General features: G+C 46.8%; 1 protein-coding gene across 3 annotated transcripts in view; it reads left to right on the forward strand.

Annotated features, from left to right (window-relative positions):
• LOC137525898 (C-X-C chemokine receptor type 2-like) overlaps positions 1–24,536 on the forward strand; it is a 50,295-nt gene that overhangs the window by 10,177 nt on the left and 15,582 nt on the right. The window contains exon 2 of one of the 3 annotated variants that reach the window (XR_011023056.1): positions 13,147–13,243. The exons of 1 other annotated variant lie outside the window; for it this stretch is intronic. The gene's annotated coding sequence lies outside the window, so the exon portion shown is untranslated. Of the gene's footprint in view, positions 1–3,537; positions 3,558–13,146; positions 13,244–24,536 lie in introns of those variants that run through there. One more of the 3 variants, XM_068247116.1, reaches the window with a different exon arrangement.

Below are 24,536 nucleotides of genomic sequence, written 5' to 3' on the forward strand. Positions count from 1 at the left end.
ATTTCTCTACTAAAATGTGTTTGCTTGACTCAAAACTTTATTCCCATCCTACAGTAAATTGATATATTACTATTTTAAAATGTTAATATGAAGGAAAATGAACCAGGATAGAAAGGAACAGTGTGGTTTGAACTGTAAAAACAACATTTTTATTATGAAATCTTTATGATAAGCGTGACTAGAGGTGTGACGGGGGCGTGATCAGGGGCGTGGTTAGGGGTGTGGCAGGGGTGTGATCAGGGTTGTGGCAGGGGTGTGGCTTAAGTGTCCCTCTTTCTCATCTCAAAAAGTTGGGAGGTATGTGTTGGGTATATATGTTATCTGCGGGGGCATTAGGGGAGCTGTCCCTGACTACCTGTGAACGCAGAGGGGCCCAGAGCTGTAGGGGGCCCCAGATACCGGCCTTCCCTTCTTCCAATACAGGGAGTCCAAAAAAACCCACCCAAGGGCCCTTTCACACTGAGGCGGTGCGGTCATTTTACCGCACCCCACCGCAGCCTAATGAAAGTCTGTGGGGTAGTTCACACTCCCAACGTTGCGGTACGCTGCGTCAGATGTGCCCTATCTAATGCAAGCGCATACTTACATTGCCGTGTGACTCCTGCGGCCGACCGGAAATCATGTAAGTCTATGGCGACGCAGGTTTTTTTTTTTTTTAAAGTCGGCGGCAGCGTTGCGGCTCGCATGCGTGGAAGCATATTTTTACAATGCACTTCCGCGCACATCCATATTTCTGAAACAGGAAGTGACCACCACCAAGCATCACTTCCTGTTTGGATGTTGGCCAGAAGGGGATTAACGCATACTAACAGCGGTAATCCCCGAAGGCCTGTTTTTGGCGGCACCGCAACGCTGCCACTAATCCATAGTCTGAAACCGGCCTTAGAGTGGCTACACTTGTTTTATGACCCTTGTGAGATGGGCTCCCAGGCCGTGAAGGGCACCAAGGAAAGGCATAGGAAGAGGTGTGAGCATTAGAGGGAGAGCTATCAAAGTGGCCCCATGATTGAACTGTAATGACGCCCCTGCTTAGCTGCTGCTTCTACCAGGGCCGGCCCGCCCATGAGGCGGGGTGAAACGTTTGCCTCAGGCGGCGCTTCTGAGGGGGCGGCACCCGCCCGTCCGTGGGTGTGGGGGGGCCGCCCGAGCTGGAGGGGATAGCGGGCAGGAAGGGGGTATTGGGGCTAGCGGCGGGGAGGGGGGTCGGACCCCCCCCTCCCTCGCCTGGGTCCTCCGTCCTCCGCTCCCCTCCAGCTTGTTATGCGCGCTGGCTGCAGCTGTAAGAGGCAACGGGCGGGGATCACTCACCTCTTCCTCGTTCCAACGTGTGCTCCACTGACGTCACTTCCTGTGGCGTAGCAGGAAGTGACGTCAGTGGAGCGCAGGCTGAACGAGGAAGTCCAGCCAGCCAGCCAGCGCGCATAACAAGCTAGAGGGGAACGGAGGACGGGGGACCCAGGCGAGGGAGGGGTCCGACCACCCTCCCCGCCGCTAGCCCCAATACCCCCTTCCTGCCCGCTATCCCCTCCAGCTCGGGCGGCCCACCCACCCCCAGGGGGGGGGGGGGGGGGCGGGGGGACGCAGCGGCGATTTCTTTAAAGTTTGCCTCAGGCGGCAAATGGTCTAGGGCCGGGCCTGGCTTCTACTTGTTGTATGGAAAAGATTTTACATGCTGCAAACCTTCCAAGCTCCTCTGCAGTCTTAAGGTGGCCACACACCATACAATTTTTTTAAAAATCTGATCAATTTAAGAATTGCAATAAATTTTTCTGACTGATTGTAACATTTTACAAATCTGACCAATGTACCACACACCTGTGTTAAATTTTTCTCCAATTATGATAAAAATGATTGGAAACTCTGAGAAAATTGCTAGGGTGTGTATATTAATAAATTGACAATCTAACACACACCATACAATCTTTAGAAAGATTGAAGAAAAATATCTGGCATTCCGGATCGATAAAAATCGAAGAAAACGGGAAATCCGATCGGATTTTTCAGTCGAATGAAAAAAAAGCTTTCAATTTTTTCGGGAGCTCTGATCGTTTTTATCGAATTACCGTAAAATCGGTTAATTTTATTGTATAGTGTGTGGCCACCTTTAGGCCACATACACACATCAGACCATAGTCTTTTGAAAATGAAAGATCACGGACCAATTTTACCCCCTTCCATGTAGTATGAGAGCCATACCTACACAGTCTATTCTATGGAGCCGAACTCCCCATCAGAAAAAAATCTTGGCAAGATGCTGCACACACAGATGCTGTACAGACACAAAAGATCAGTATCTGCAAAAGATCTGTTCCTGCCAAAAATCCATTCCTGCAAATTGCAATGAAAGTCTATGAGATCTGCAGATCATCATACACACATGATTTAACTGACATTCATCTGCAGATCAACCAATCATCCGCAGATCTGAAAATCCATCCTGGTGGATCTGATCTGCAGATGAATGTCAGTTAAATCATGTGTGTATGATGATCTGCAGATCTCATAGACTATCATTGCAATTTGCAGGAATGGATTTTTGGCAGGAACAGATCTTTTGCAGCTACTGATCTTTTTGTGTCTGTACAGCATCTGTGTGTGCAGCATCTTGCAAAGATTTTTTTTCTGATGGGGAGTTCAGCTCCATAGAATAGACTGTGTAGAGTATGGCTCTCATACTACATGAAGGGTGTAAGATTTCTGTCTGATGGGGAGATCAGCTCCATAGAATAGACTGTGTAGGTGTGGCTCTCATACTACATGGAAGGGGGTAAGATCTCTGTCTGATGGGGAGTGCAGCTCCATAGACTAGACTGTGTAGGTGTGGCTCTCATACTACATGGAAGAAGGTAAGATTTCTGTCTGATGGGGAGTGCAGCTCCATAGAACAGACTGTGTAGGTGTGGCTCTCATACTACATGGAAGGGGGTAAGATTTCTATCTGATGGGGAGTGCAGCTCCATAGAATAGACTGTGTAGGTGTGGCTCTCATACTACATGGAAGAAGGTAAGATTTCTGTCTGATGGGGAGTGCAGCTCCATAGAATAGACTGTGTAGGTGTGGCTCTCATACTACATGGAAGGGGGTAAGATTTCTGTCTGATGGGGAGTGCAGCTCCATAGAACAGACTGTGTAGGTGTGGCTCTCATACTACATGGAAGGGGGTAAGATTTCTGTCTGATGGGGAGTGCAGCTCCATAGAATAGACTGTGTAGGTATGGCTCTCATACTACATGGAAGGGGGTAAGATTTCTGTCTGATGGGGAGTGCAGCTCCATAGAATAGACTGTGTAGGTGTGGCTCTCATACTACATGGAAGGAGGTAAGATTTCTGTCTGATGGGGAGTGCAGCTCCATAGAATAGACTGTGTAGGTGTGGCTCTCATACTACATGGAAGGGGGTAAGATTTCTGTCTGATGGGGAGTGCAGCTCCATAGAATAGACTGTGTAGGTGTGGCTCTCATACTACATGGAAGGTGGTAAGATTTCTGTCTGATGGGGAGTGCAGCTCCATAGAATAGACTGTGTAGGTGTGGCTCTCATACTACATGGAAGAAGGTAAGATTTCTATCTGATGGGGAGTGCAGCTCCATAGAACAGACTGTGTAGGTGTGGCTCTCATACTACATGGAAGGGGGTAAGATTTCTATCTGATGGGGAGTGCAGCTCCATAGAATAGACTGTGTAGGTGTGGCTCTCATACTACATGGAAGGGGGTAAGATTTCTGTCTGATGGGGAGTTCAGCTCCATAGAATAGACTGTGTAGGTGTGGCTCTCATACTACATGGAAGGGGGTAAGATTTCTGTCTGATGGGGAGTTCAGCTCCATAGAATAGACTGTGTAGAGGATGGCTCTCATACTACATGGAAGGGGGTAAGATTGGTCTGTGATCTTTCATTTTCCAAAGACTATAGTCTGATGTGTGTATGGGGCCTAAGTAAGCACCAGATCCGGGACAAGGTCCTCCAGCACCCAAGGCTGAGACCCCAAAGTCCGCCCCTCCATCCCTCCCACCCCAGCCGTCACACACTGATTGCTATTAGACTAAAGGCCACATACACACATCAGATAAAAGTCTTTGGAAAATGAAAGATCACAGACCAATCTTACCCCCTTCCATGTAGTATGAGAGCCATACCTACACAGCCTCTTCTATGGAGCTGACCTCCCCATCAGACATAAATCTTTGCAAGATGCTGCACACACAGATGCTGTACACATGCAACAGATCAGTATCTGCAAAAGATCCATTCCTGCAAAATGCATTCATAATCTATGATATCTGCAGATCATCATACACACCTTGTTTAACAGACATTCATCTGCAGATCAGATCCACCAGGATGGATTTTCAGATCTGCAGATGATTGTCTGATCTTCAGATGAATGTCAGTTAAACAAGGTGTGTATGATGATCTGCAGATCTCATAGACTATGAATGCAATTTGCAGGAATGGATTTTTGGCAGGAACAGATCTTTTGCAGATACTGATCTTTTGTGTCTGTACAGCATCTTTGTGTGCAGCATCTTGCAGAGATTTTTTTCTGATGGGGAGTTCAGCTCCATAGAATAGACTGGGAAGGTATGGCTCTCATACTACATGGAAGGGGGTAAAATTGGTCTGTGATCTTTCATTTTCAAAAGACTATGGTCTGATGTGTGTATGTGGCCTTAGAGGCGCCCCAGGGCCCCCAACACCTTCATCTCTAGTTATCTGGCTTGCAGTCACTGCCATGTATCCCCTTTTCTTATTCCTCTCTGCTTCAAACACAATAGGGGAATGATAGCATGAATTGTGCGCCCGTCCTACACTGCGCCCTGAGGCTGGAGCCTCTCTTGCCTCTGCCCGGCCCTGCCTATAGGAGAAAAGTTTACTCACTATTTTAACAACTGACAACTGATTGCCCTTGGAAATGTTCGATTATTATTTGGCCCAATTTTCTTTGCGTCTTTCTTGGAATTGCAGAAGAAATTAGCCCTGTGCATACTGACTGGGTATGCAAAGGGTTACTTACGGTACTTCTCTGACTACTACACCCCTTTTAAATTATATTTAAAGGGTTCCTGAAGTGAGATGGTTATAGTGGCTGCCATATTAATGTCCTTTTAAACAATACCAGTTGTCTGGCAGTCCTGCCTTTCAATCATCAGTAGTGTCTAAATCACATGCCTGAAGCAGGCATGCAGCAAATCCAGTCAGACTTAAAGGACAACTGAACTGAGAGGTATAAAAAGGCCTGGCTGCCATATTTATTTCCTTTTAAACAATACCAGTTGCCTGGCAGCCCTGCTGATCTATTTGGCTGCAGTAGTGTCTGAATCACACTAGAAACAAGCATGCAGCTAACCCTGTCAGTTCTGATAATAATGTCAGAAACATCTGATCTGCTGCATGCTTGTTCGGGGTCTATGGCTAAAAGTATTAGAGGTAGAGGCTCAGCAGTGCAGCCAGGCAATCTGCATTGTTTAATAGGAAATACATATGGCAGCGTTCAAGTTAAGATCTTTCACACCAGAGCCCTTTTCCTGCGTTTCAATGCAAAGACAATTCTTTGCGTTAACCAAGGTAATATGAAAGTCTATAGACTTTCATTTTACCTTTCACACCCGACGCTGTGTTTTGGTGCGTTGCGGTTCGACGCATCAGGGAGCGTTGAAACGCCGGGAGTCAGCGTTTTCCCGTCGGGTTCAATTAATAGCTACCACCGATGATTGCGTCGCACCACAGATTCCTGACGACACACCACAGGCTATTCAACGCGTGCAGGAGAACGGCTCCTGCAAGCACTGTCTGATGTGAAAGAGGCTTTAAAGAAACTCTGAAGCGAGAATAAATCTCGCTTCAGAGCTCATAGTTAGTAGGGGCATGTGTGCCCCTGCTAAAACGCCGCTATCCCGCGGCTAAACGGGGGTCCCTTCACTCCCGAACCCACCCCCGCAAACCTTGGTCGCAAACTTGGTCATGAAATTTTCGTTTCCTGGAGGCAGGGCTAACGGCTGCAGCCCTGCCTCTAGTCGCGTCTATCAGATGCGCATCGCCGCCTCTCCCCCGCCCCTCTCAGTGAAGGAAGACTGAGAGGGGCGGGGGAGAGGCGGAGATACGCGTCTGACAGACGCGCGTGGGGCAGGGCTGCGGCGGTTAGCCCTGCCCCAACCAGGAAGCGCTCCCCCGCTGTACGGAGGGGATTTGGGGGTGAAGGGACCCCCGTTAAGCCGCGGGATAGCGGCGTTTTAGCAGGGGCACACATGCCCCTGCTATCTATGAGGTCTGAAGCGAGATTTATTCTTGCTTCAGACTCTCTTTAAAGGGGTTCTTTCGCGAAAAAAGTATGCAGTTAAAAAATGTGACAGATGACAGGTTTTGGGCCAGTCCATCCTTTTTAAGGGGGATTCTCAGGGCTTTCTTTGTTTTCAACAGCATTTCCTGAACAACAGTTGCAAAATCTAACTGACATAATAGTGTGCAAGTGATTATGGAGGCCGGCTGCTATCTTGCTATTTTGGCAGTTAAACTGTTGTTCAGGAAATGCTGTTGAAAACAAAGAAAGCCCTGAGAATCCCCCTTAAAAAGGATGGACTGGCCCAAAACCTGTCATCTGTCACATTTTTTAACTGCCTACTTTTTTCGCAAAAGAACCCCTTTAATGTTATTTCAGTTTTGAGCCTGGACTTTGCATTTTTCTCTGTCCTGATAAGTCAGGTATATATTATTTACTGCCTTCCCTTTCTGGCTGATGCATATTACACACGAACATCTGTAACAAAGTTTATGGCGCGCCTGTGCGTCACCAGCCAATCAAACGGTCCTGAGGATTGTGCAGCAATGCAGCGCAGGTGTTGCCTTAGCAACCAATGAAATGTACAGCTCCTTCTGAAACTAGGAGCACCCCCTTTTGTAATGATGATTAAACCCCCAGTTTTTATATGCATTTAATAGGCCATTGTCTATTGTGAACTATGCATAAAATACCGAAAAACATCTCACCCCGCTCCTTCAAAACTCCCGGCAGTGTTATTATAGATTTATAAAGCGGCAACATATTCCGTGGCGCTGTACAAAGTAGGAAAACAAACAAGGGGTACATAATGATACAGACCATTATATACATCAAATATGGACACTGGTACAAAATACTGAACTGGTCATTACAATGACAGATGTAACATACAGTGGTGTGAAAAACTATTTGCCCCCTTCCTGATTTCTTATTCTTTTGCATGTTTGTCACACTTAAATGTTTCTGCTCATCAAAAACCATTAACTATTAGTCAAAGATAACATAACTGAACACAAAATGCAGTTTTAAATGATGGTTTTTATTATTTAGGGAGAAAAAAAACTCAAAACCTACATGGCCCTGTGTGAAAAAGAAATTGCCCCCTGAACCTAATAACTGGTTGGGCCACCCTTAGCAGCAATAACTGCAATCAAGCGTTTGCGATAACTTGCAACTTCTGTCATGCTACCCCTACACTTTGGAACTCCCTGACACACCCAATCAGGACAGCTCCATCCCTGGAAGTATTTAAAGAGAATCTGTATTGTTAAAATCGCACAAAAGTAAACATACCAGTGCGTTAGGGGACATCTCCTATTACCCTCTGTCACAATTTCGCCTCTCCCCGCCGCATTAAAAGTGGTTAAAAACAGTTTTTAAAAGTTTGTTTATAAACAAACAAAATGGCCACCAAAACAGGAAGTAGGTTGATGTACAGTATGTCCATACATAGAAAATACATCCATACACAAGCAGGCTGTATACACCCTTCCTTTTGAATCTCAAGAGATAATTTGTGTGTTTCTTTCCCCCTGTTCTCATGCACTGAAGTTTCAGGCTGCTCGTTTCTTCCTGCAAACAGCTTTGCCCTTGTCTGTAATTCCTAAGTATGTGACAGCCCAGCCAGCTCAGAGGACGATTTATCCAGCTTGTAAAAGATAAGAGAGAAGCTGCTCTAATCTAAATAACACACAGGCAGTGTGCATAGAGGGGCCTGGAAGGGGGAGTTCATAGCAGAACCACAACACTGAAGAACTTGGCAGCCTTCCAGACACAGGCCGACAAGTCTGACAGGGGAAAGATACATTGATTTATTACAGAGACTGTCATAGTACAAAGTGCTGCAGTAAGCCAGAACACATTAGAATAGCTTTTGGAACTTGTAGGATGATAAAAAACAGGATGCAATTTTTGTTACGGAGTCTCTTTAAAGGAATACTGTAGGGGGGTTGGGGAAAAATAAGTTGAACTTACCTGGGGCTTCTAATGGTCCCCCGCAGACATCCTGTGCCCGTGCAGCTACTCACCGATGCTCTGGCCCCGCCTCCGGTTCACTTCTGGAATTTCAGACTTTAAAGTCTGATGACCACTGCGCCTGCGTTGCCGTGTCCTTGCTCCCGCTGATGTCACCAGGAGCGTACTGCGCAGGCCCAGTATGGTCTGTGTCTGTGCAATATGCACCTAGTTACATCAGCTGGAGTGAGCACACGGCAACACAGGCGCAGTGGTCTTCAGACTTTAAAGTCTAAAATTCCAGAAGTGAACCGGAGGCGGGGCCAGAGCATCGGTAAGTGGCTGCGCGGGCACAGGATGTCTGCGGGGGACCAGAGCATCGGTGAGTGGCTGCGCGGGCACAGGATGTCTGCAGGGGACCATTAGATGCCACGGGTAAGTTCAACTCATTTTCCCCCGACCCCCCCTACAGTATCCCTTTGAGTCCAAACTGTAAAGCCAGCTGTTTAGTGTGGCATTTATGAAAACCTGAATACCTCCTCTGTAACACAGTCCAGTCTGCAATCCTGTATTGTTCTGAGACATAACTATGCGCTATAAGTCCTATGGGAGAAAAGCACTTTACAAATGTTATTGTATTATTGTACTGAGAGCCCTGCCCTTACACGCTTACAATCTAATTACTATTCCCCCTCCCTCCCCTCCAGGCCGCCCTGGACTCAGGGGAAAGACGTAATTCGGCTGCCAGCTATTGCTGGCGGACGAATTATGCTGTTTTGGGCTCCGTTTTGTGACGGTGCCTTAATTGCTGTGCCGCTATAGCCATAATTCACTTTACAGCCTATGGCAGCGCCTGGTGCACCCACATTTCCTGCTCCATTTTGTTCTGTTTCGTGTAGATGACCCTGTCCCTGACTTTGCTTCACCAACTCCTAATAGTCCAAGTATTAACCAAAAATCAGAGCAGAAAATAACACACACCGAATGATACAATGTATACAAAAAGAAAGAGATACTGTATTTTTTGGACTATAAGACTAATTTTTTCCCGTAAAAGTGGGGAAAAAAAGTCACTGCGTCTTATAGTCCAAATGCAGGAAGTTCCTGACTTGTCAAAGTCTGCCAATACTAACCTCCAACCCCAGTGTTGGGGACACCCTGTACTGTGCCCATGCAGAGGAGGACATAGGGGGACAAACGGAGGACACAGAGAGACACAAAGGGGCATAGAGGAGAACACAAGGGGGACACAAAGGGGCATAGAGGAGGACACACGGGGGGCACAAAGGGGCATAGAGGAGGACACAAGGGGGACACACAGGGGCATAGAGGAGAACACAAGGGGGACACAAAGGGGCATAGAGGACACAGGGGGACACACAAAGGGGCATAGAGGAGGACACAAGGGGGACACAAAGGGGCATAGAGGACACAGGGGGACACACAAAGGGGCATAGAGGAGGACACAAGGGGGACACACAAAGGGGCATAGAGGACACAGGGGGACACACAAAGGGGCATAGAGGAGGACACAAGGGGGACACACAAAGGGGCATAGAGGAGGACACAAGGGGGACACAAAGGGGCATAGAGGACACAGGGGGACACACAAAGGCGCATAGAGGACACAGGGGGACACACAAAGGGGCATAGAGGAGGACACAAGGGGGACACACAAAGGGGCATAGAGGAGGACACAAGGGGGACACAAAGGGGCATAGAGGACACAAGGGGGACAGAGATGGACACAGGGAGACATAAGAGGACACAGGGAGACAAAAGAGGTACAAAGGGGGATAATCCACACGATGCCCCTTCACCATGGATGCAGCAGGTTTAGTATATATTTTTTCCCCTGGTTTTTGTCCTCTACACCTGGGTGTGTGTTATAGTCTGAAAAATACGGTACATATATTACAGTGAAATTTAGGTACCTTACTGAACTTTTGCACACCAAGACGTTGCGTTAGGTGCTACGTTAAGGTCGCATAACGTGCACCTAACACAACGTATGGTGCTGCAAGAGCCGACGGTAGAGTGAGCCGCGTTAGGCGGCTCGATTCCTATAATGTCTCCCAGAGTGGCGCTGATTGGCCAGCGGGTCCACGTGATGCGGAGCGAGACACTCCGCATCACGTGGTCCCGCCGGCCAATCAGCGCCCGCCAGTGCAGTAAATATTAAGTAGCCATGTGCGCGGCTACTGTAGCTGGCTCTCCCCGCCTCCTCTCCGCCCCCCACTGCGCATGTGCAAACAGTCTAACGCGGCTATAGCCGCTACAACGCCGTAGCATGCTGCACTTTGCGGAGAACGTGCAGCGTTACATGTAACGCAACGTGGGCTGTGTGAACAGCCCACTTGTGTTACATTGCTGTGCGTTGGGGGAGTGTTACAGGCGCACTAACGTGCGCCTGTAACGTCTTGGTGTGTAAGCAGCCTAAAGGACATCTGAGGTGAAAATAAACTGATGAGAAAAACAATTGTATCTATTCTCCTTCTCCTTAAAATGACTTTTAAAGCTATCCCACAGTTTGATTTTATATTTAAATCTAGTTGTTAAGTTTTCACAGTTTCATTGTCTCTGCTCAGTGACACCTTCATTGACGTATGCCAGAGCTCAAATCTATGAATTATTGACCCTTTTTATCTCTTTTTTTCTTTTAGAAGCCATTTACTGACAGGAAAGTGTTTTATGGCTGTAATTACTTATCAATGAGGGTCACACTGTAGTCACAGCCACAGCATAGTTATTTGTGTGGTAGGCACTGTACATACACATGTCTATCTCATCATGTCACACGTCACCTCGGGTATCCTTTAAAGAGACACTAAAGCGAAAAAAAAAATATGATATAGTGAATTGGTTGTGTACTATGAATAATTACTAGAAGATTAGCAGCAAAGAAAATATTCTCATATTTTTATTTTCAGGTATATAGTGTTTTTTCTAACATTGCATCATTCTATAATATGGGCAGATTACACAACACTCAGCATTCAAAATGATTCTTTCAGAGCAGTCGGTGAACTAATGACCTCTCCTCTGGCAGAGAAAAAGTAAATAGTTCAGGAACAGTTGAGATAATAAAAGTCAGAAGACAGCCCTCTCCACGACTTTGAAAAGTCGTAGAGCTTAATTGCTTTTTTTCATAGAGATAACAACTGGAGTTTCTTAACTCTTTCTGTACTGGAAACAATTAGACTGATGTATCTGATATTAATGTTTTATTTCTTAGCTGTACTACACATACAAATCATAATATCATAATTTTTTTTTCGCTTCAGTGTCTCTTTAAGGTTACAAGGATGTTGTCCTTGTATAGACGAAACACTTTATCTCGCTATCTGTGACAGTCAGCTGGATGACCCCTGACAGCTGAATCATTGAAATATAAAGAATTGAGGAACTCTACAGGCCTCTAAAATTAGCTACTTTCACTTTGTGATAACATAAAACTTCCCCTTATTTGTTCAATAAATAGCTCACAACAACCAGTCAGATGTCATCTAATCATTGACTACAGCCATGTAGAGATGCAATCACTGTTGCCTGAAATAATCATTCTTAATCACGTCTGGTGACAGTTTGGTAGCAACGGCTGCACAGACACGCTGCTCGGCTATCAGCTGAGCACCTAGTTCTGCTGCAGAGGGGAGCACAAGTAGGAACCATCCCACTGTTTGGACTACAATAGTCGTGAGTGAGTGTGACTACACTCAGCGGATCACTGAAGGTGCCCATTAACGGTACAATCTCCCGAACGGATGAATGTATGATGGATTGGTTACCATTAGTGGTGCAGATCGATGATGAACGATAGTTCAATCTGAATTTCTGAGAAAAAAAATCTTTAAGGGCCCTTTTCTACTAGCAATCGCTAGCGTTCACGCTGAACGCTAGCGATTGCTGAATCGCAATTAGCGGCGATTCCCCGACGTTCGCGGCCGCGATTTTGCTATGCTATGCATTGCATAGCAAAATCGCGGCAAAAGTCGCTCCGCGGCGCGATCGCGATCAATTAAAAAAGAATCGCGGTAGTGGAAATGACCTACCGCGATTCCTATGTTAAAAAGCAAACCGTAGCGATTGTAAAATCGCTAGCGGTTTGCGTTTTTGCGATTCAGCCAGCGCAAACACGCTGGTGGAAAAGGGCCCTTAGTCTGATCTGATTGCTTAACATTTTCCCCTCCCTTAATTGGGCCCGAAAGCATTATTTCCAATCGATCACAATGATCAGATCGGACGGTTGATCGATTGGGATATTGGATAGTTAATAGGCACCTTAAGGTCAATGATACTGAATTTTCACAAACAATCATCTCAAGTGACAAAAAATGTAATATGTGTGTATATTAAGATCTGATTTTATAAATCCAATTTTCTTAAAGAGGCCCTGTAGTGATATATAGTAGAATGCAGTAAATTATTCAGGAAACTAACTTTAAGGCCCCTTTTCCACTTGCAATCGCTAGCGTTCGCGCTAAACGCTAACGGTTGCGATTCAGCAAAAGTCAGAGATGTCCCGGCGATTTCCCGATGTTTGCGATTTTGCTATGCTATGCACTGCATAGCAAAATCACAGCAAAAAATCGTTCCGCGGCGAGATCGTGATTTAGTAAAAAATTAATCGCGGTAGTGGAAATTACCTACCGCGATTCCTATGTTATTTAGCAAACCATAGCGATTTTAAAATCGCTAGCGATTTGCGATTTTGCGATTCAGCAATCGCAAACGCTCTAGTGGAAAAGGGCCCTTATGGTGATTTTCCTGGTTTCAGCACCAGAAACACTTCTTATAGCCATATATTGGTATGTAGCTCCGCCCTCCCAGTGACGTTTATCTTAGGCTGAATAGCTATATGGATTTCTTCTACAGCATTCTGGGATAACAAGTATATTTTGTACTGGCTTTAGAACGGCTCAGTAAACACACATTCTGCAGAGCTGATGAGGGGTGTCTGGACGATGAAATTCGACGAATCTCAGAAAAAACGGGAAAGGAAAAAGGAAAGAGAAACACCAGGTGCGCCACACAGTGTAGTATTTCCAGGCAATTAAATCGTGTGTGTAGTTAAATATTCTGCCCCTCAATAAATCAGGAACATTCAGCAACATCAGATCTGTGGTGCAATGTGACGCTTCTCATAACAACGTGTGTGATTTGTCTCGGGAAGTTGATGTCACCACTGTGTGTGGGGATGACTCCATCAAGCCGCAGGGGTTCAGTCAGCATACACACAGGAAGTCAGAGGATAGCAGGAAGTTACATCACCGCTGTCAGGAAATCAGCTGTTTTGTGCAACACGCTGCAGTGATGTATGCAATGTACGCCTCACTGAGCATGCAACACAAAACCAGGGAAAAACATACTAAAGGTGGCCACTAACCATGCAATTTCTAGTGAAAAATCGTTTGAGTGATCAGATAATACTGATCGGAAGTGAAATCGTTCACTGCACCATCAACGAACCAATCTTTGCTTTCTATCTATCACAACCGACAAGAAAATCCAAATTTTGGTTCGATGAAAATCCAATCGGACAATGTTTTTATAATCGTTCATAATCCATTGTGCCCATCAATGGAAATTATTTACAACCAACCCGATCAGAATTTCTGATCGCTCAAACGATTTTTCGCTATAAATTGGACTGTTAGTGGCCACCTTTACAGACAAAACTTTGGACCTCTGTCATTATTTTAAGGATTGAAAACCTTAACTTTAGCAATCATTCCTTAACCTTCTTAGCAGTAATCGCGAGCCAGGCTCGGAACAGAAATCTGCAGTTCAGAGCGGTAATCCTGAGTCTGGCCTAGTGCACACCAGAGCGGTTCGGCTGCAGTTTGCGATCCGCTTGCGGGTGCGGATCCGCTAGGGTAATGTATTTCAATGGGCTGGTGCACACCAGAGCGGGAGGCGTTTTGCAGAAACGCATACTCCCGGGCTGCTGCAGATTTTGGATTGCGGGTGCGTTTCTGCCTCAATGTTAGGTATAGGAAAAACGCAAACCGCTCTGAAAAACGGCACTTCAGAGCGGTTTGCCAGGCGTTTTTTGTTACAGTAGCTGTTCAGTAACAGCTTTACTGTAACAATACATGAAATCTACTATATCAAAACCGCTACACAAAACCGCAAAACGCTAGCTGAAACGCTGCAGAAAAATAAGAAAAAGCGTTTCAAAATCTGCTAGCATTTTGCGGATCTGCTAGCGGTTTTTGATGTGCACCGGGCCTCTGAGTGAATTATGTGCAGGAGCTGCTGCAGATCTCTCTGTGGTATGTTTTTTTTTCTTGTTTTTAGGGTCTAAGGCCTCTTTCCCACCAGGACGTTGCGTTTTAGGGGACGTTATAGGTCGCATAACGTACCCCTAACGCAACGCCTGGTGGTGTTGGAGGCAGACACTACCTAGAGCTGCGTTATGCAGCTCTTGGTGCGCCTTTTTTGTGCTGTGAGATGCGGAGACCACGTAATCCGCATCACGTGGTCCCGCCGGCCAATCGCCGCACAGAGCGGCCGCTCCAGGAAGTAAACACTGCATGTCACTCAGTGCAGTGAATATTAATTAGCCATGTGGCTGGCCGCGGAGGCGGAGGGGAGACCTCCTCCTCCAACATTACTGAGCATGTGCAAGCAGTCTAACGTGGCTTAGCCCAGTATAACGTACAGCATGCAGCACTTTCCCAGAACGTGCAGCGTTACACTGTAACGCAACGTGGGCACTGTGAACAGCCCATTGATTTTTCATTGAGTTGGGCTGTGTTACAGGCTGCTCTAACGTGCGCCTGTAACGTCCCACTGTGAAAGCAGCCTAAAAGCTTGTGAAAAAATTGTACAGCTAAAACTGGAAATAACCATAACGCCAGGGAGGTTAAAAAAGACAGAGGGCTCTATTCATAAACCATTACCGCAAGTTTTCCGCTCAAAACAGCGGGTTTTCTCGTCCATTTAGCAAAGTGGGCATTCATAAAAGCTGTTCCCGCATGAAAATCTACAATCCCCCAGCAGAGCGAGAAATTTCCGCCTTCTCCAGTGTTTTTCTAGATTAATCTAGAAAAAAGTAACAAAATGGCCATTCATAAAGATTAGAGGAAGCGGTATGTGGACAGGAAATACCGCTTCCTCTGATTTTGCGGATTACATACAAGTGAATGGGACAGACCTCCCAGAGAGAGCAGTGCACGGAGGGACTCTGCCGGCTGAAGTGTTTCCGCATGTCTTCCGACAGCTTACCGCCAGCTTTCAGCGGGAGATCTCCGCTCTTACATCGCAGCTTTCAAGATTTTTTTGAATGACCACCCAGAAGTGTAAAATACCGCTGCGGTATTTTCCCTCCAGGAGTTTTTTCGCCACATCTTTTTTATGAATAGAGCCCAGAATCCTTTTAAGGTTTGCCTGAGGTAAATTGTTTAGTGAATACTACCTGCATTATTACCATGGCGATAACAGTAAAAACAGCACAGAAACATTATTAAAGACAGGAGATATGCTAGTGAATTGTGGCCAATGTCAAGAGGGAAGCATTACATACAAAAATATATAAAAATAAATCTTTCAAATGGTGGCCATACACGGTACAATAAAAATGTTTGATTTTCCCATTTATTCGTCCAAAATGATCGAATCGAATGAAATTTAAAATTAATGGGGTTTTTTTCGATCAAGAAATAAGAACGATTATCCCGTTTTTTCAATAAAAATTCGATTGGACATGTTGGAAAAATCTTTATATTCGATCTAAAGAAATAATTGAACAAACTCAGCTAATCGAAAAAATGAAAAAATTGTGCCATGTATGGGCACCATTAAAAGGATCGCTCTCACAAAAAAATTTAAAATTTACAATACATACTTGTAAAGGTGCCCACTAATCTTACAGTCCTTTCTGATCCGTCTTAAGGTGGCCACTAATGATACAATCTTTTTCATCCAATCTTACCAAATCTGTGTGTATGGCCACACACCATACAATTAAAAGTCCAATTTTTCACCATTTCGATAATTTCAATCGGTTGTCCTGAAAAATCGAGAGCTTTTCTTTGTTTTCGATCAATACATTTTCGTTTTTTTTTCGATTTTTGGAGATTGGACATGTTTGAAATTTCAAACCAACTTTATAAAGAATTGTATGGTGTGTGATGGATTGCCAATTACTTGATGTGCAGTTCCAATCAATTTTTTCTGACCTTTCAATTAATTTATTCATGATTGGGGAAGAATTGAACATAGGTGTGTGGTACATTGGTTAGATTTTTCAATTGTTACAATCAGTCAGAAAAATTGATTGCTATTCTTGAATTAAACCGATATTAAAAAAATTGTATGGTGTGTGGCCACCTTAATTGTAAATCTAGTGAATATATTGAATGGATAATTTAGGCAGTTCTCTTATATTACATAGAAATGGTAAGAGTGGATGAAAAAGGTTGGATCATTAGTGGCCATCATTAAAGATGCAGATTAACAGTCCAATTTCCCGAACAATCCACCGTCCAATCTGATGGTTGCAATCCATAGAAAATTAGATTGTTGGGGCCCAACGATATAGGGGAAAACGATGGACAATCAGATTAAAAGAATAAGGTTTAGGCATCACCAGGGGGGTTTTAGGGCCCAGGTGATTTTACTGCGATTAGCCCGGTAAAATCACTGTACACTCCCACGATTCCCGCCGATCTCGATCAGCACTTGTTTAAGCACTGCACCGCGATCGCTCAAGAATCTTGGCAAAATGCTGCAGGCAACACATTTCGCAATTGCTGTTATTCGCGGAACCACCACGATCGGCGGTAATCGCAGCAGTGAGTAGAGATGTGACGAACGGTTCCCGAACCGTTTGCCGGCGAACATCTTCAAATCCCTGGGGCTCTTACTACTTCTGGGTCGCACTGACCCGGAGTAGTACGCCTGCGCTGCCCGGCGGAGCACGTTCTAGATCGCGCTCCTGTTGCCGGGCACTTTCTGCGCGTGTGCGTGACGTCATGAACGACGTCACGCTCATGCGCAGAGAGTGCCCGGCAACAGGAACGCGATCTAGGTCACGCTCAGCCGGGCAACGCAGGCGTACTACTCCGGGTCAGTGCGACCCGGAAGTAGTAAGAGCCCCAGAGATGTTCTCTGGGCGAACAGTTCGCCACATCTCTAGCAGTGAGATCACTGCCATATAGTTATAATTGCGCTAGCGCTTTAGAAAGCGTTAACGCTTCGGCGATTTGCGGGAATCGCCTGCTAATCGCACTACTGAGAACGGGCTGGGCCCTTAGGGTTAGATGGAGGGAGGATTCTGTGTGAAAGTAGGGTTAGGTTTAGTAGTATTAAAATATCGGTAATATTTTTTGGCTACATGTAAGATGTACACACTGTTACACCTAAAATATATGGCTCTAGAATACTCATTAGAAATCACTTTAGCTACATTTGCTAATTTTAAGCCATATTTCTTTGTAAACCGATACTTTAGTACTCCTTACCAAATACTAATGATTTTGGCTTTATACTGTATTAGAGCCGGGACAAGGTCCTCCAGCACCCAAGGCTGAGACACCAAAGTGCGCCCCCCCATCCCCCCCACCCAAGCCGTCACACACTGATTGCTATTAGACTAAGAGATGCCCCAGGGGCCCCAAACACTTTAATCTCTAGTTATCTGGCTTGCAGTCACTGCCATGTATCCCCTTTCCTTATTTCTCTCTGCTTCGAACGCAGCTGGGGAATAATATCGTGAGTTGTGTGTCCCTTCCTACACTGCGCCCTGAGGCTGGAGCCTCTCTCGCCTCTGCCTCGGCCCTGCCCTGCTACACTGCACCCTGAGGCTGGAGCCTCTCTCGCCTCTGCCACGACCCCGCCCTGTGCCCCCTCCTACACTGTGCCCTGAGGCTGGAGCCTCTCACGCCTCTGCCCGGCCCCGCCCTGTGCCCCCCCCTTCCTACACTGCGCCCTGAGGCTGGAGCCTCTCTCGCCTCTGCCACGACCCCGCCTTGTGCCCCCTCCTACACTGCGCCCTGAGGTTGGAGCCTCTCTCGCCTCTGCCACGACCCCGCCCTGTGCCCCCTCCTACACTGCGCCCTGAGGCTGGAGCCTCTCACGCCTCTGCCCGGCCCCGCCCTGTGCCCCCCCCTCCTACACTGCACCCTGAGGCTGGAGCCTCTCCCGCCTCTGCCACGACCCCGCCCTGTGCCCCCTCCTACACTGCGCCCTGAGGCTGGAGCCTCTCTGGCCTCTGCCCTTTTCCACCCTGTGCCTCCTTCTACACTGCGCCCTGAGGCTGGAGCCTCTCTCGCCTCTGCCACGACCCCGCCTTGTGCCCCCTCCTACACTGCGCCCTGAGGCTGGAGCCTCTCTCGCCTCTGCCTCGGCCCGGCCTTGCTTTATACTGCGCCATTTTTTCTCAGCGCCTCTATTTCATGCACGCCGCCACTACAGGGTCACTTTATTTTGTGACAGGACTCTCGAAAGTGATAAATGGATTGCTTATTTCTTGCGGAGGGAAAAAGAGGAAGACTTCTCCAGAACTGCATGCTCAAGTCAACAATATTGGTTACAAGGGGAATTTTGAGTGAAATATTTCTTGATGGACAATTTCCTCATATGTTAGTTTATGCTGATAAAGTTGTTAATTTACTGAGTGTGGGAAAAATGTAATGCTTTATTAACTAGTTGAGTTTTTTACCCCTTAAAGGGAACCTGAACTGAGAGGGATGTGGAGGGCCTGCCATATTTATTTCCTTTTAAACAATGCAGATTGCCTGGCTGCCCTGCTGATCCTCTGGATCTTTTAGGCCTCCTTCCACGAACTGTTTCTAGGCAGTGAAATGCCTCTCAAACTCTCACAACTGCTCACTGCTGCCTGGTAACTGCTCGCTGCTGCCTAGTAACTGCTCGCTGCTGTCTGGTAACTGCTCGCTGCTGCCTGATAACTGCTCACTGCTGCCTGTTAACTGCTCACTGCTGACTGGTAACTGCTCACTGCTGCCTAGTAACTGCTCGCTGCTGCCTAGTAACTGCTCGCTGCTGACTAGTTACTGCTCACTGCTGCCTAGTTACTGCTCACTGCTGCCTGGTAACTGCTCACTGCTGCCTGATAACTGCTCGCTGCTGCCTGGTAACTGCTCACTGCTGCCTGGCAACTGGCCACTGCTGCCTGGTAACTGCTCACTGCTGCCTGGCAACTGGCCACTGCTGCCTGGTAACTGCTCACTGCTGCCTGGTAACTGCTCACTGCTGCCTGGCAACTGCTCACTGCTGCTTGGCAACTGCTCACTGCTGCCTGGCAACTGTTTGCTGAGCACAGAGCTCAACAGTCCGTGAAAAGGAGGCCTGAAGGCCTGTTTTCCACGAACTGTTGAGCTGTGTGCTCAGCAAGCAGTTGCCAGGCAGCAGTGAGCAGTTACCAGGCAGCAGCAAGCAGTTACCAGGCAGCAGCAAGCAGTTGTGAAAATTTGAGAGGCATTTCACTGCCTGTAAACAGTTTGTGGAAAAGAGGCCTTACTTTTAGCCAAAGACCCTGAACAAGCATGCAGCAGACCAGGTGTTTCTGACTGAAGTCTGACTGGATTAGCTGCATGCTTGTTTCAGGTGTGATTCAGACACTACTGCAGCCAAAGGGATCAGCTGGACAGCCAGGCAACTGATATTGCTTAAAAAGAAATAAATATGGCAGCCTCCATATCTATCTTACTTGCGGTTTGCATATATAAATCCCATCTGTGTTTTGTATGCTTTTTGCATTTTTTTAATGCATTTTCTGCAAAGGAATCGCTAGGAAGTCAACAGGAAGCCGAAATACCTCAACAAACTTGTTTTTAAACAATAAATAAATCACATATAAAAAACGCATGCAAAATGCATACAAACGCACTAAAATGCAATACCTCTGCGCCACCATTGACTTTCATTATGTGCGTTTTTGAGAAATATGCAACATTTTTAAAAACGCACATTGCAGAATGCAAGCATAGGTGTTTTTTCATGTGGCCCATTGACTTGCATTATGTGCGTTTTCCAGAACGCTAGCGTTTCTGCCTACTGTGTTGCCATGCCTGAGGCTGGTGTTACACCTGGCCATTGCGTTGCAGATGCTCCACCTCAATCGCATCGCAATGCGGAAAACTTCACTCATATAATCATGCGTCAGAGTGCTCCAACATGGTCATCTGCATAGCGCCGCCCCCCATACGCCTGTCGCCGCCCCTCGCACTACTCTCTGCTGGACAGGAAGTACGTCACTGGGATTCCCATCATATTTCCGCTGTTCTGCGCATGTGCACCACAACGTCGTCAACAACATATTTAAACGGATACTGTAGGGGGAGGTCGGGGGAAAATGAGCTGAACTTACCCGGGGCTTCTAATGGTCCCCCGCAGACATCCTGTGTTGGCGCAGCCACTCACCGATGCTCCGTCCCCGCCTCCGGTTCACTTCTGGAATTTCAGACTTTAAAGTCTGAAAACCACTGCGCCTGCGTTGCCGTGTCCTCGCTCCCGCTGATGGCACCAGGAGCATACTGCGCAGACACAGACCATACTGGGCTTGTGCTATACACTCCTGGTGACATCAGCGGGAGCGAGGACACGGCAATGCAGGCACAGTAGTGTCAGACTTTAAAGTCTGAAATTCCAGAAGTGAACCGGAGGTGGGGCCAGAGCATCGGTGAGTGGCTGCGCGGGCGCAGGATGTCTGCAGGGGACCATTAGAAGCCCCGGGTAACTTCAACTCATTTTCCCCCGACCCCCCTACAGTATCCCTTTTAAATCCCTGCATCGCCCATTGATTTACATGATCTCCACCACAGCTGCGTTGCCGCGGAAGTCCGATGGTAACATGCTGTTGACTTTGCGGTGGGTCTGCAGCCGATCGGGCACTTCCGGCGTGGTAAGTGCATAGCTCCCAACTGTCCCTTTTTCGGAGGGACAGTCCCTCTTTGGGAGCTCTGTCCCCCTGTCCCTCTTTCACCCTTATTTGTCCCTCTTTCAGGACTTTGTCCCTCTTTCTATGTAAATATATATATTTCTCTACTAAAAAATGTGTTTGATTGACACTAAACTTTATTCCCATCCTTAATTGATATATTACTAATTTTAAAATGTTAAAATGAAGGAAAATGAACCAGGATAGAAAGGACTAGTGTGGTTTGCATTATAAAACAACATATTTTTCTTATGAAATCTTTATCGTATGCGTGACTAGGGGTGTAATGGGGGTGGCAAGGGCGTGGCTTAAGTGTCCCTCTTTCCCATCTCAGAAAGTTGGGAGCAGGGCCGGGCCGAGGCAGAGGCTGAGCCCAGGGCGCAGTGTAGGAGGGGGCGCACAATTCATTCAGCTGTCATTCCCAATTGTGTTTGAAGCAGAAAGAAATAAGAAAAGGGGATACATGACAGTGACTGCAAGCCAAATAACTAGAGATTAAGGTGTTGGGGAGGTTGGGGCCCCTGGGGCACCTATTAGTCTAATAGCAATCAGTGTGTGGCGGCTGGGGGGGGGGGGAGGGATGGAGGGGCGCACTTTGCTGTCTCAGCCTTGGGTGCTGAAGGACCTTGTCCCGGCTCTGGTTGGGAGGTATGGTAAGTGTGCTTTTCTCCATTGTCTTGCTTTGCCGTTGCCTTACTAGTAGTAATTGTAGTAGTACAATATTGCATTTTATTTAATTATTTAAGCAGCACGGTGGCATAGTGGTTAGCGCTCTTGCCTTGCATGGCTGGGTCCCTGGTTCAAATCCCAGCCAGGTCAGCATCTGCAAGGAGTTTGTATGTTCTCCCCGTGTCTGTGTGGGTTTCCTCCGGGCACTCCGGTTTCCCCCCCCCCCCCCCAAAAAAAAAACATACAGATAAGTTAATTGGCTTCCCCCTAAATTGGCCATAGACTACAATACATACACTACATGATACATACATTGAGATATGACTATGGTAGGGACTAGATTGTGAGCTTCTTCAAGGGACAGTTAATGACAAGACTATATATACTATGCACAGCGCTGCAGAAGATGTCGGCTCTATCAAAATACTAAAAAATAAATAATAATATTTATATAGCGTAAACATTTGTGTGTTTCTTTCCCCCTGCAGTTCTCATGCACTGAAGTTTCAGGCTGCTCTTTTCAGCTTTGCCCTTGTCTGTAATTCCTCACTATGTGAAAGCCCAGCCAGCTCAGAGGACGATTTATCCAGCTTGTAAAAGATAAGAGAGAAGCTGCCCTAATCTAATTAACACACAGGCAGTGTGCATAGAGGGGCCTGGAAGGGGGCGTTCATAGCAGAACCACAACACTGAAGAACGTGGCAGCCTTCCAGACACAGGCCGACAAGTCTGACAGGGGAATGATACATTGATTTATTACAGAGACTGTGATAGTAGAAAGTGCTGCAGTAAGCCAGAACACATTAGAATAGCTTTTGGAACTTTTAGGATGATAAAAAACAGGATGCAATTTTTGTTACGGAGTCTCTTTAAGGGAACCACCATCGTGAAAATTGTAAAATTTAAAATACATGTAAACACATACAAATAGGAAGTATGTTTCTTGCAGAGTAAAGTGAGTCATAAATTACTTTTCTTCTGTGTTGCTGTCACTTACAGTAAGCAGTAGAAATCTGGCATTACCGACAGATTTTGGACTATTTCATCTCTTCATGGGGGATTCTCCACATGGCCTTTATATTGTCTTGTCGTCACTTAACTATCCGTCAGAGGGGCACACTATCTAGTCCAGGATGTCAAACCGGTCCTACAAGGGCCGAGGTCCTCACACATTTTTGGCACAGCTCAAACTAATGGATGGGTCTGAATCAGGAACACATTCCTCTCTATCTCAGTCCATCCTAAACACTGGCATGGATCTGGCCCTCCAGGCCTGGAGTTCCACACCTGTGATCTAGTCCCTACCATTGATGTATGTCTGTATCATGTAGTGCATGTATCATAGTCTAGAACCAAATTAGGCGGAAGCCAATTAACTTATCTGTACGTTTTTGGGGTGGGAGAGGAAACTGGAGTGCCCAGGAGGAAACCCACACAGACACGGGGAGAACATACAAACTCCTTGCAGATGTTGAACTGGCTGGGATTCGAACCGGGGACCCAGCGCTGCAAGGTGGAATCGCTAACCACTACGCCCCCGTGCTGCATACAGTAGTTATTGGATGCATTTACTATGGCAGCAGTTCAGGGGCCCCAGTGCTGGACAGATGCATCCGCAGAACTTTCGGGCCTCGTATTATTGCCTTAGCAATCACTACAGGCAGCAATCATTAACCCTCCTGGCGGTCTATTAGAAACCGCCAGGGGGCAGCGCAGCAGTGTTTTTTAAAATTTTTTTTTTTGTTAAATCATGTAGCGAGCCTAGGGCTCGCTACATGATAGCCACTGTGCAGCGGCATCCCCCCACCCGCTTTGATCACCTCCGGCGATCTTTGATCAGGAAATCCCGTTCAAAGAACGGGATTTCCTGGAGGGCTTCCCCCGTCGCCATGGCGACAGGCGTCATCGACGTCGTGACATCAAAGGGAGTCCCGATTCACCCCTCAGCGCTGCCTGGCACTGATTGGCCAGGCAGCGCACGGGGTCTGCGGGGGGTCGGCGCGGCGATCGGCGGCGAATCAGCGCGGAGAGGCGGCGATCGGAGTGCACACGCAGCTAGCACAGTGCTAGCTGCGTGTTGCAAAAAAAAAATAATTATGCAAATCGGCCCAGCAGGGCCTGAGAAATCCTCCTGCGCGGCATAGCCCGAGCTCAGCTCGGGCTTACCGCCAGGAAGGTTAAAGGTGATTAAACAGGTATAGGTATTACAGAGGTTGACAAGGGGTTAATAGGCTAGGCATTTTAGTATGGCAGCAATCATTCAGTTTCACAGAGGGGCGTACACATGCGCTAGGGTGCAAGCGCATGTGTGCACGAGGACGTGCACGTGCGGGAGCGTGCGCGCACGGGTGGTGGCGGATGGTGGTTTGTAATCTTGGAACCTACCGCCGCACTTTTTTTATGTCCGCCAACTAGTTAAGAACGGCAGCTATTTAAAGAGAGCCTGAGGTGGGCTCATAAAATAAAAAAAAAATGTTTTTATAGCTGATACAAATTCTGCAATAAATCTGAAGTGTTTACTTCCTGCTTTCATGGGAGCAGACATAGGGTTAACATTCTGTGTTTACAAATGAGCTGCTCTGCAAAGGACTGCTGAGATTCCTGAGCTGACGCAGCTGAAAGATCAAATCACACTTGTGATTAGTCACAGATGAGGGGGAATTAGACAGGATAAACTCTCTAAATGCATACAGGGTGCCTTGCTCTGTTTTCCTTTTGTCCTGTGTAAGT

This window comes from Hyperolius riggenbachi, chromosome 7 (genome assembly GCF_040937935.1).
Source record: "Hyperolius riggenbachi isolate aHypRig1 chromosome 7, aHypRig1.pri, whole genome shotgun sequence".
Classification (NCBI taxonomy): domain Eukaryota; kingdom Metazoa; phylum Chordata; class Amphibia; order Anura; family Hyperoliidae; genus Hyperolius; species Hyperolius riggenbachi.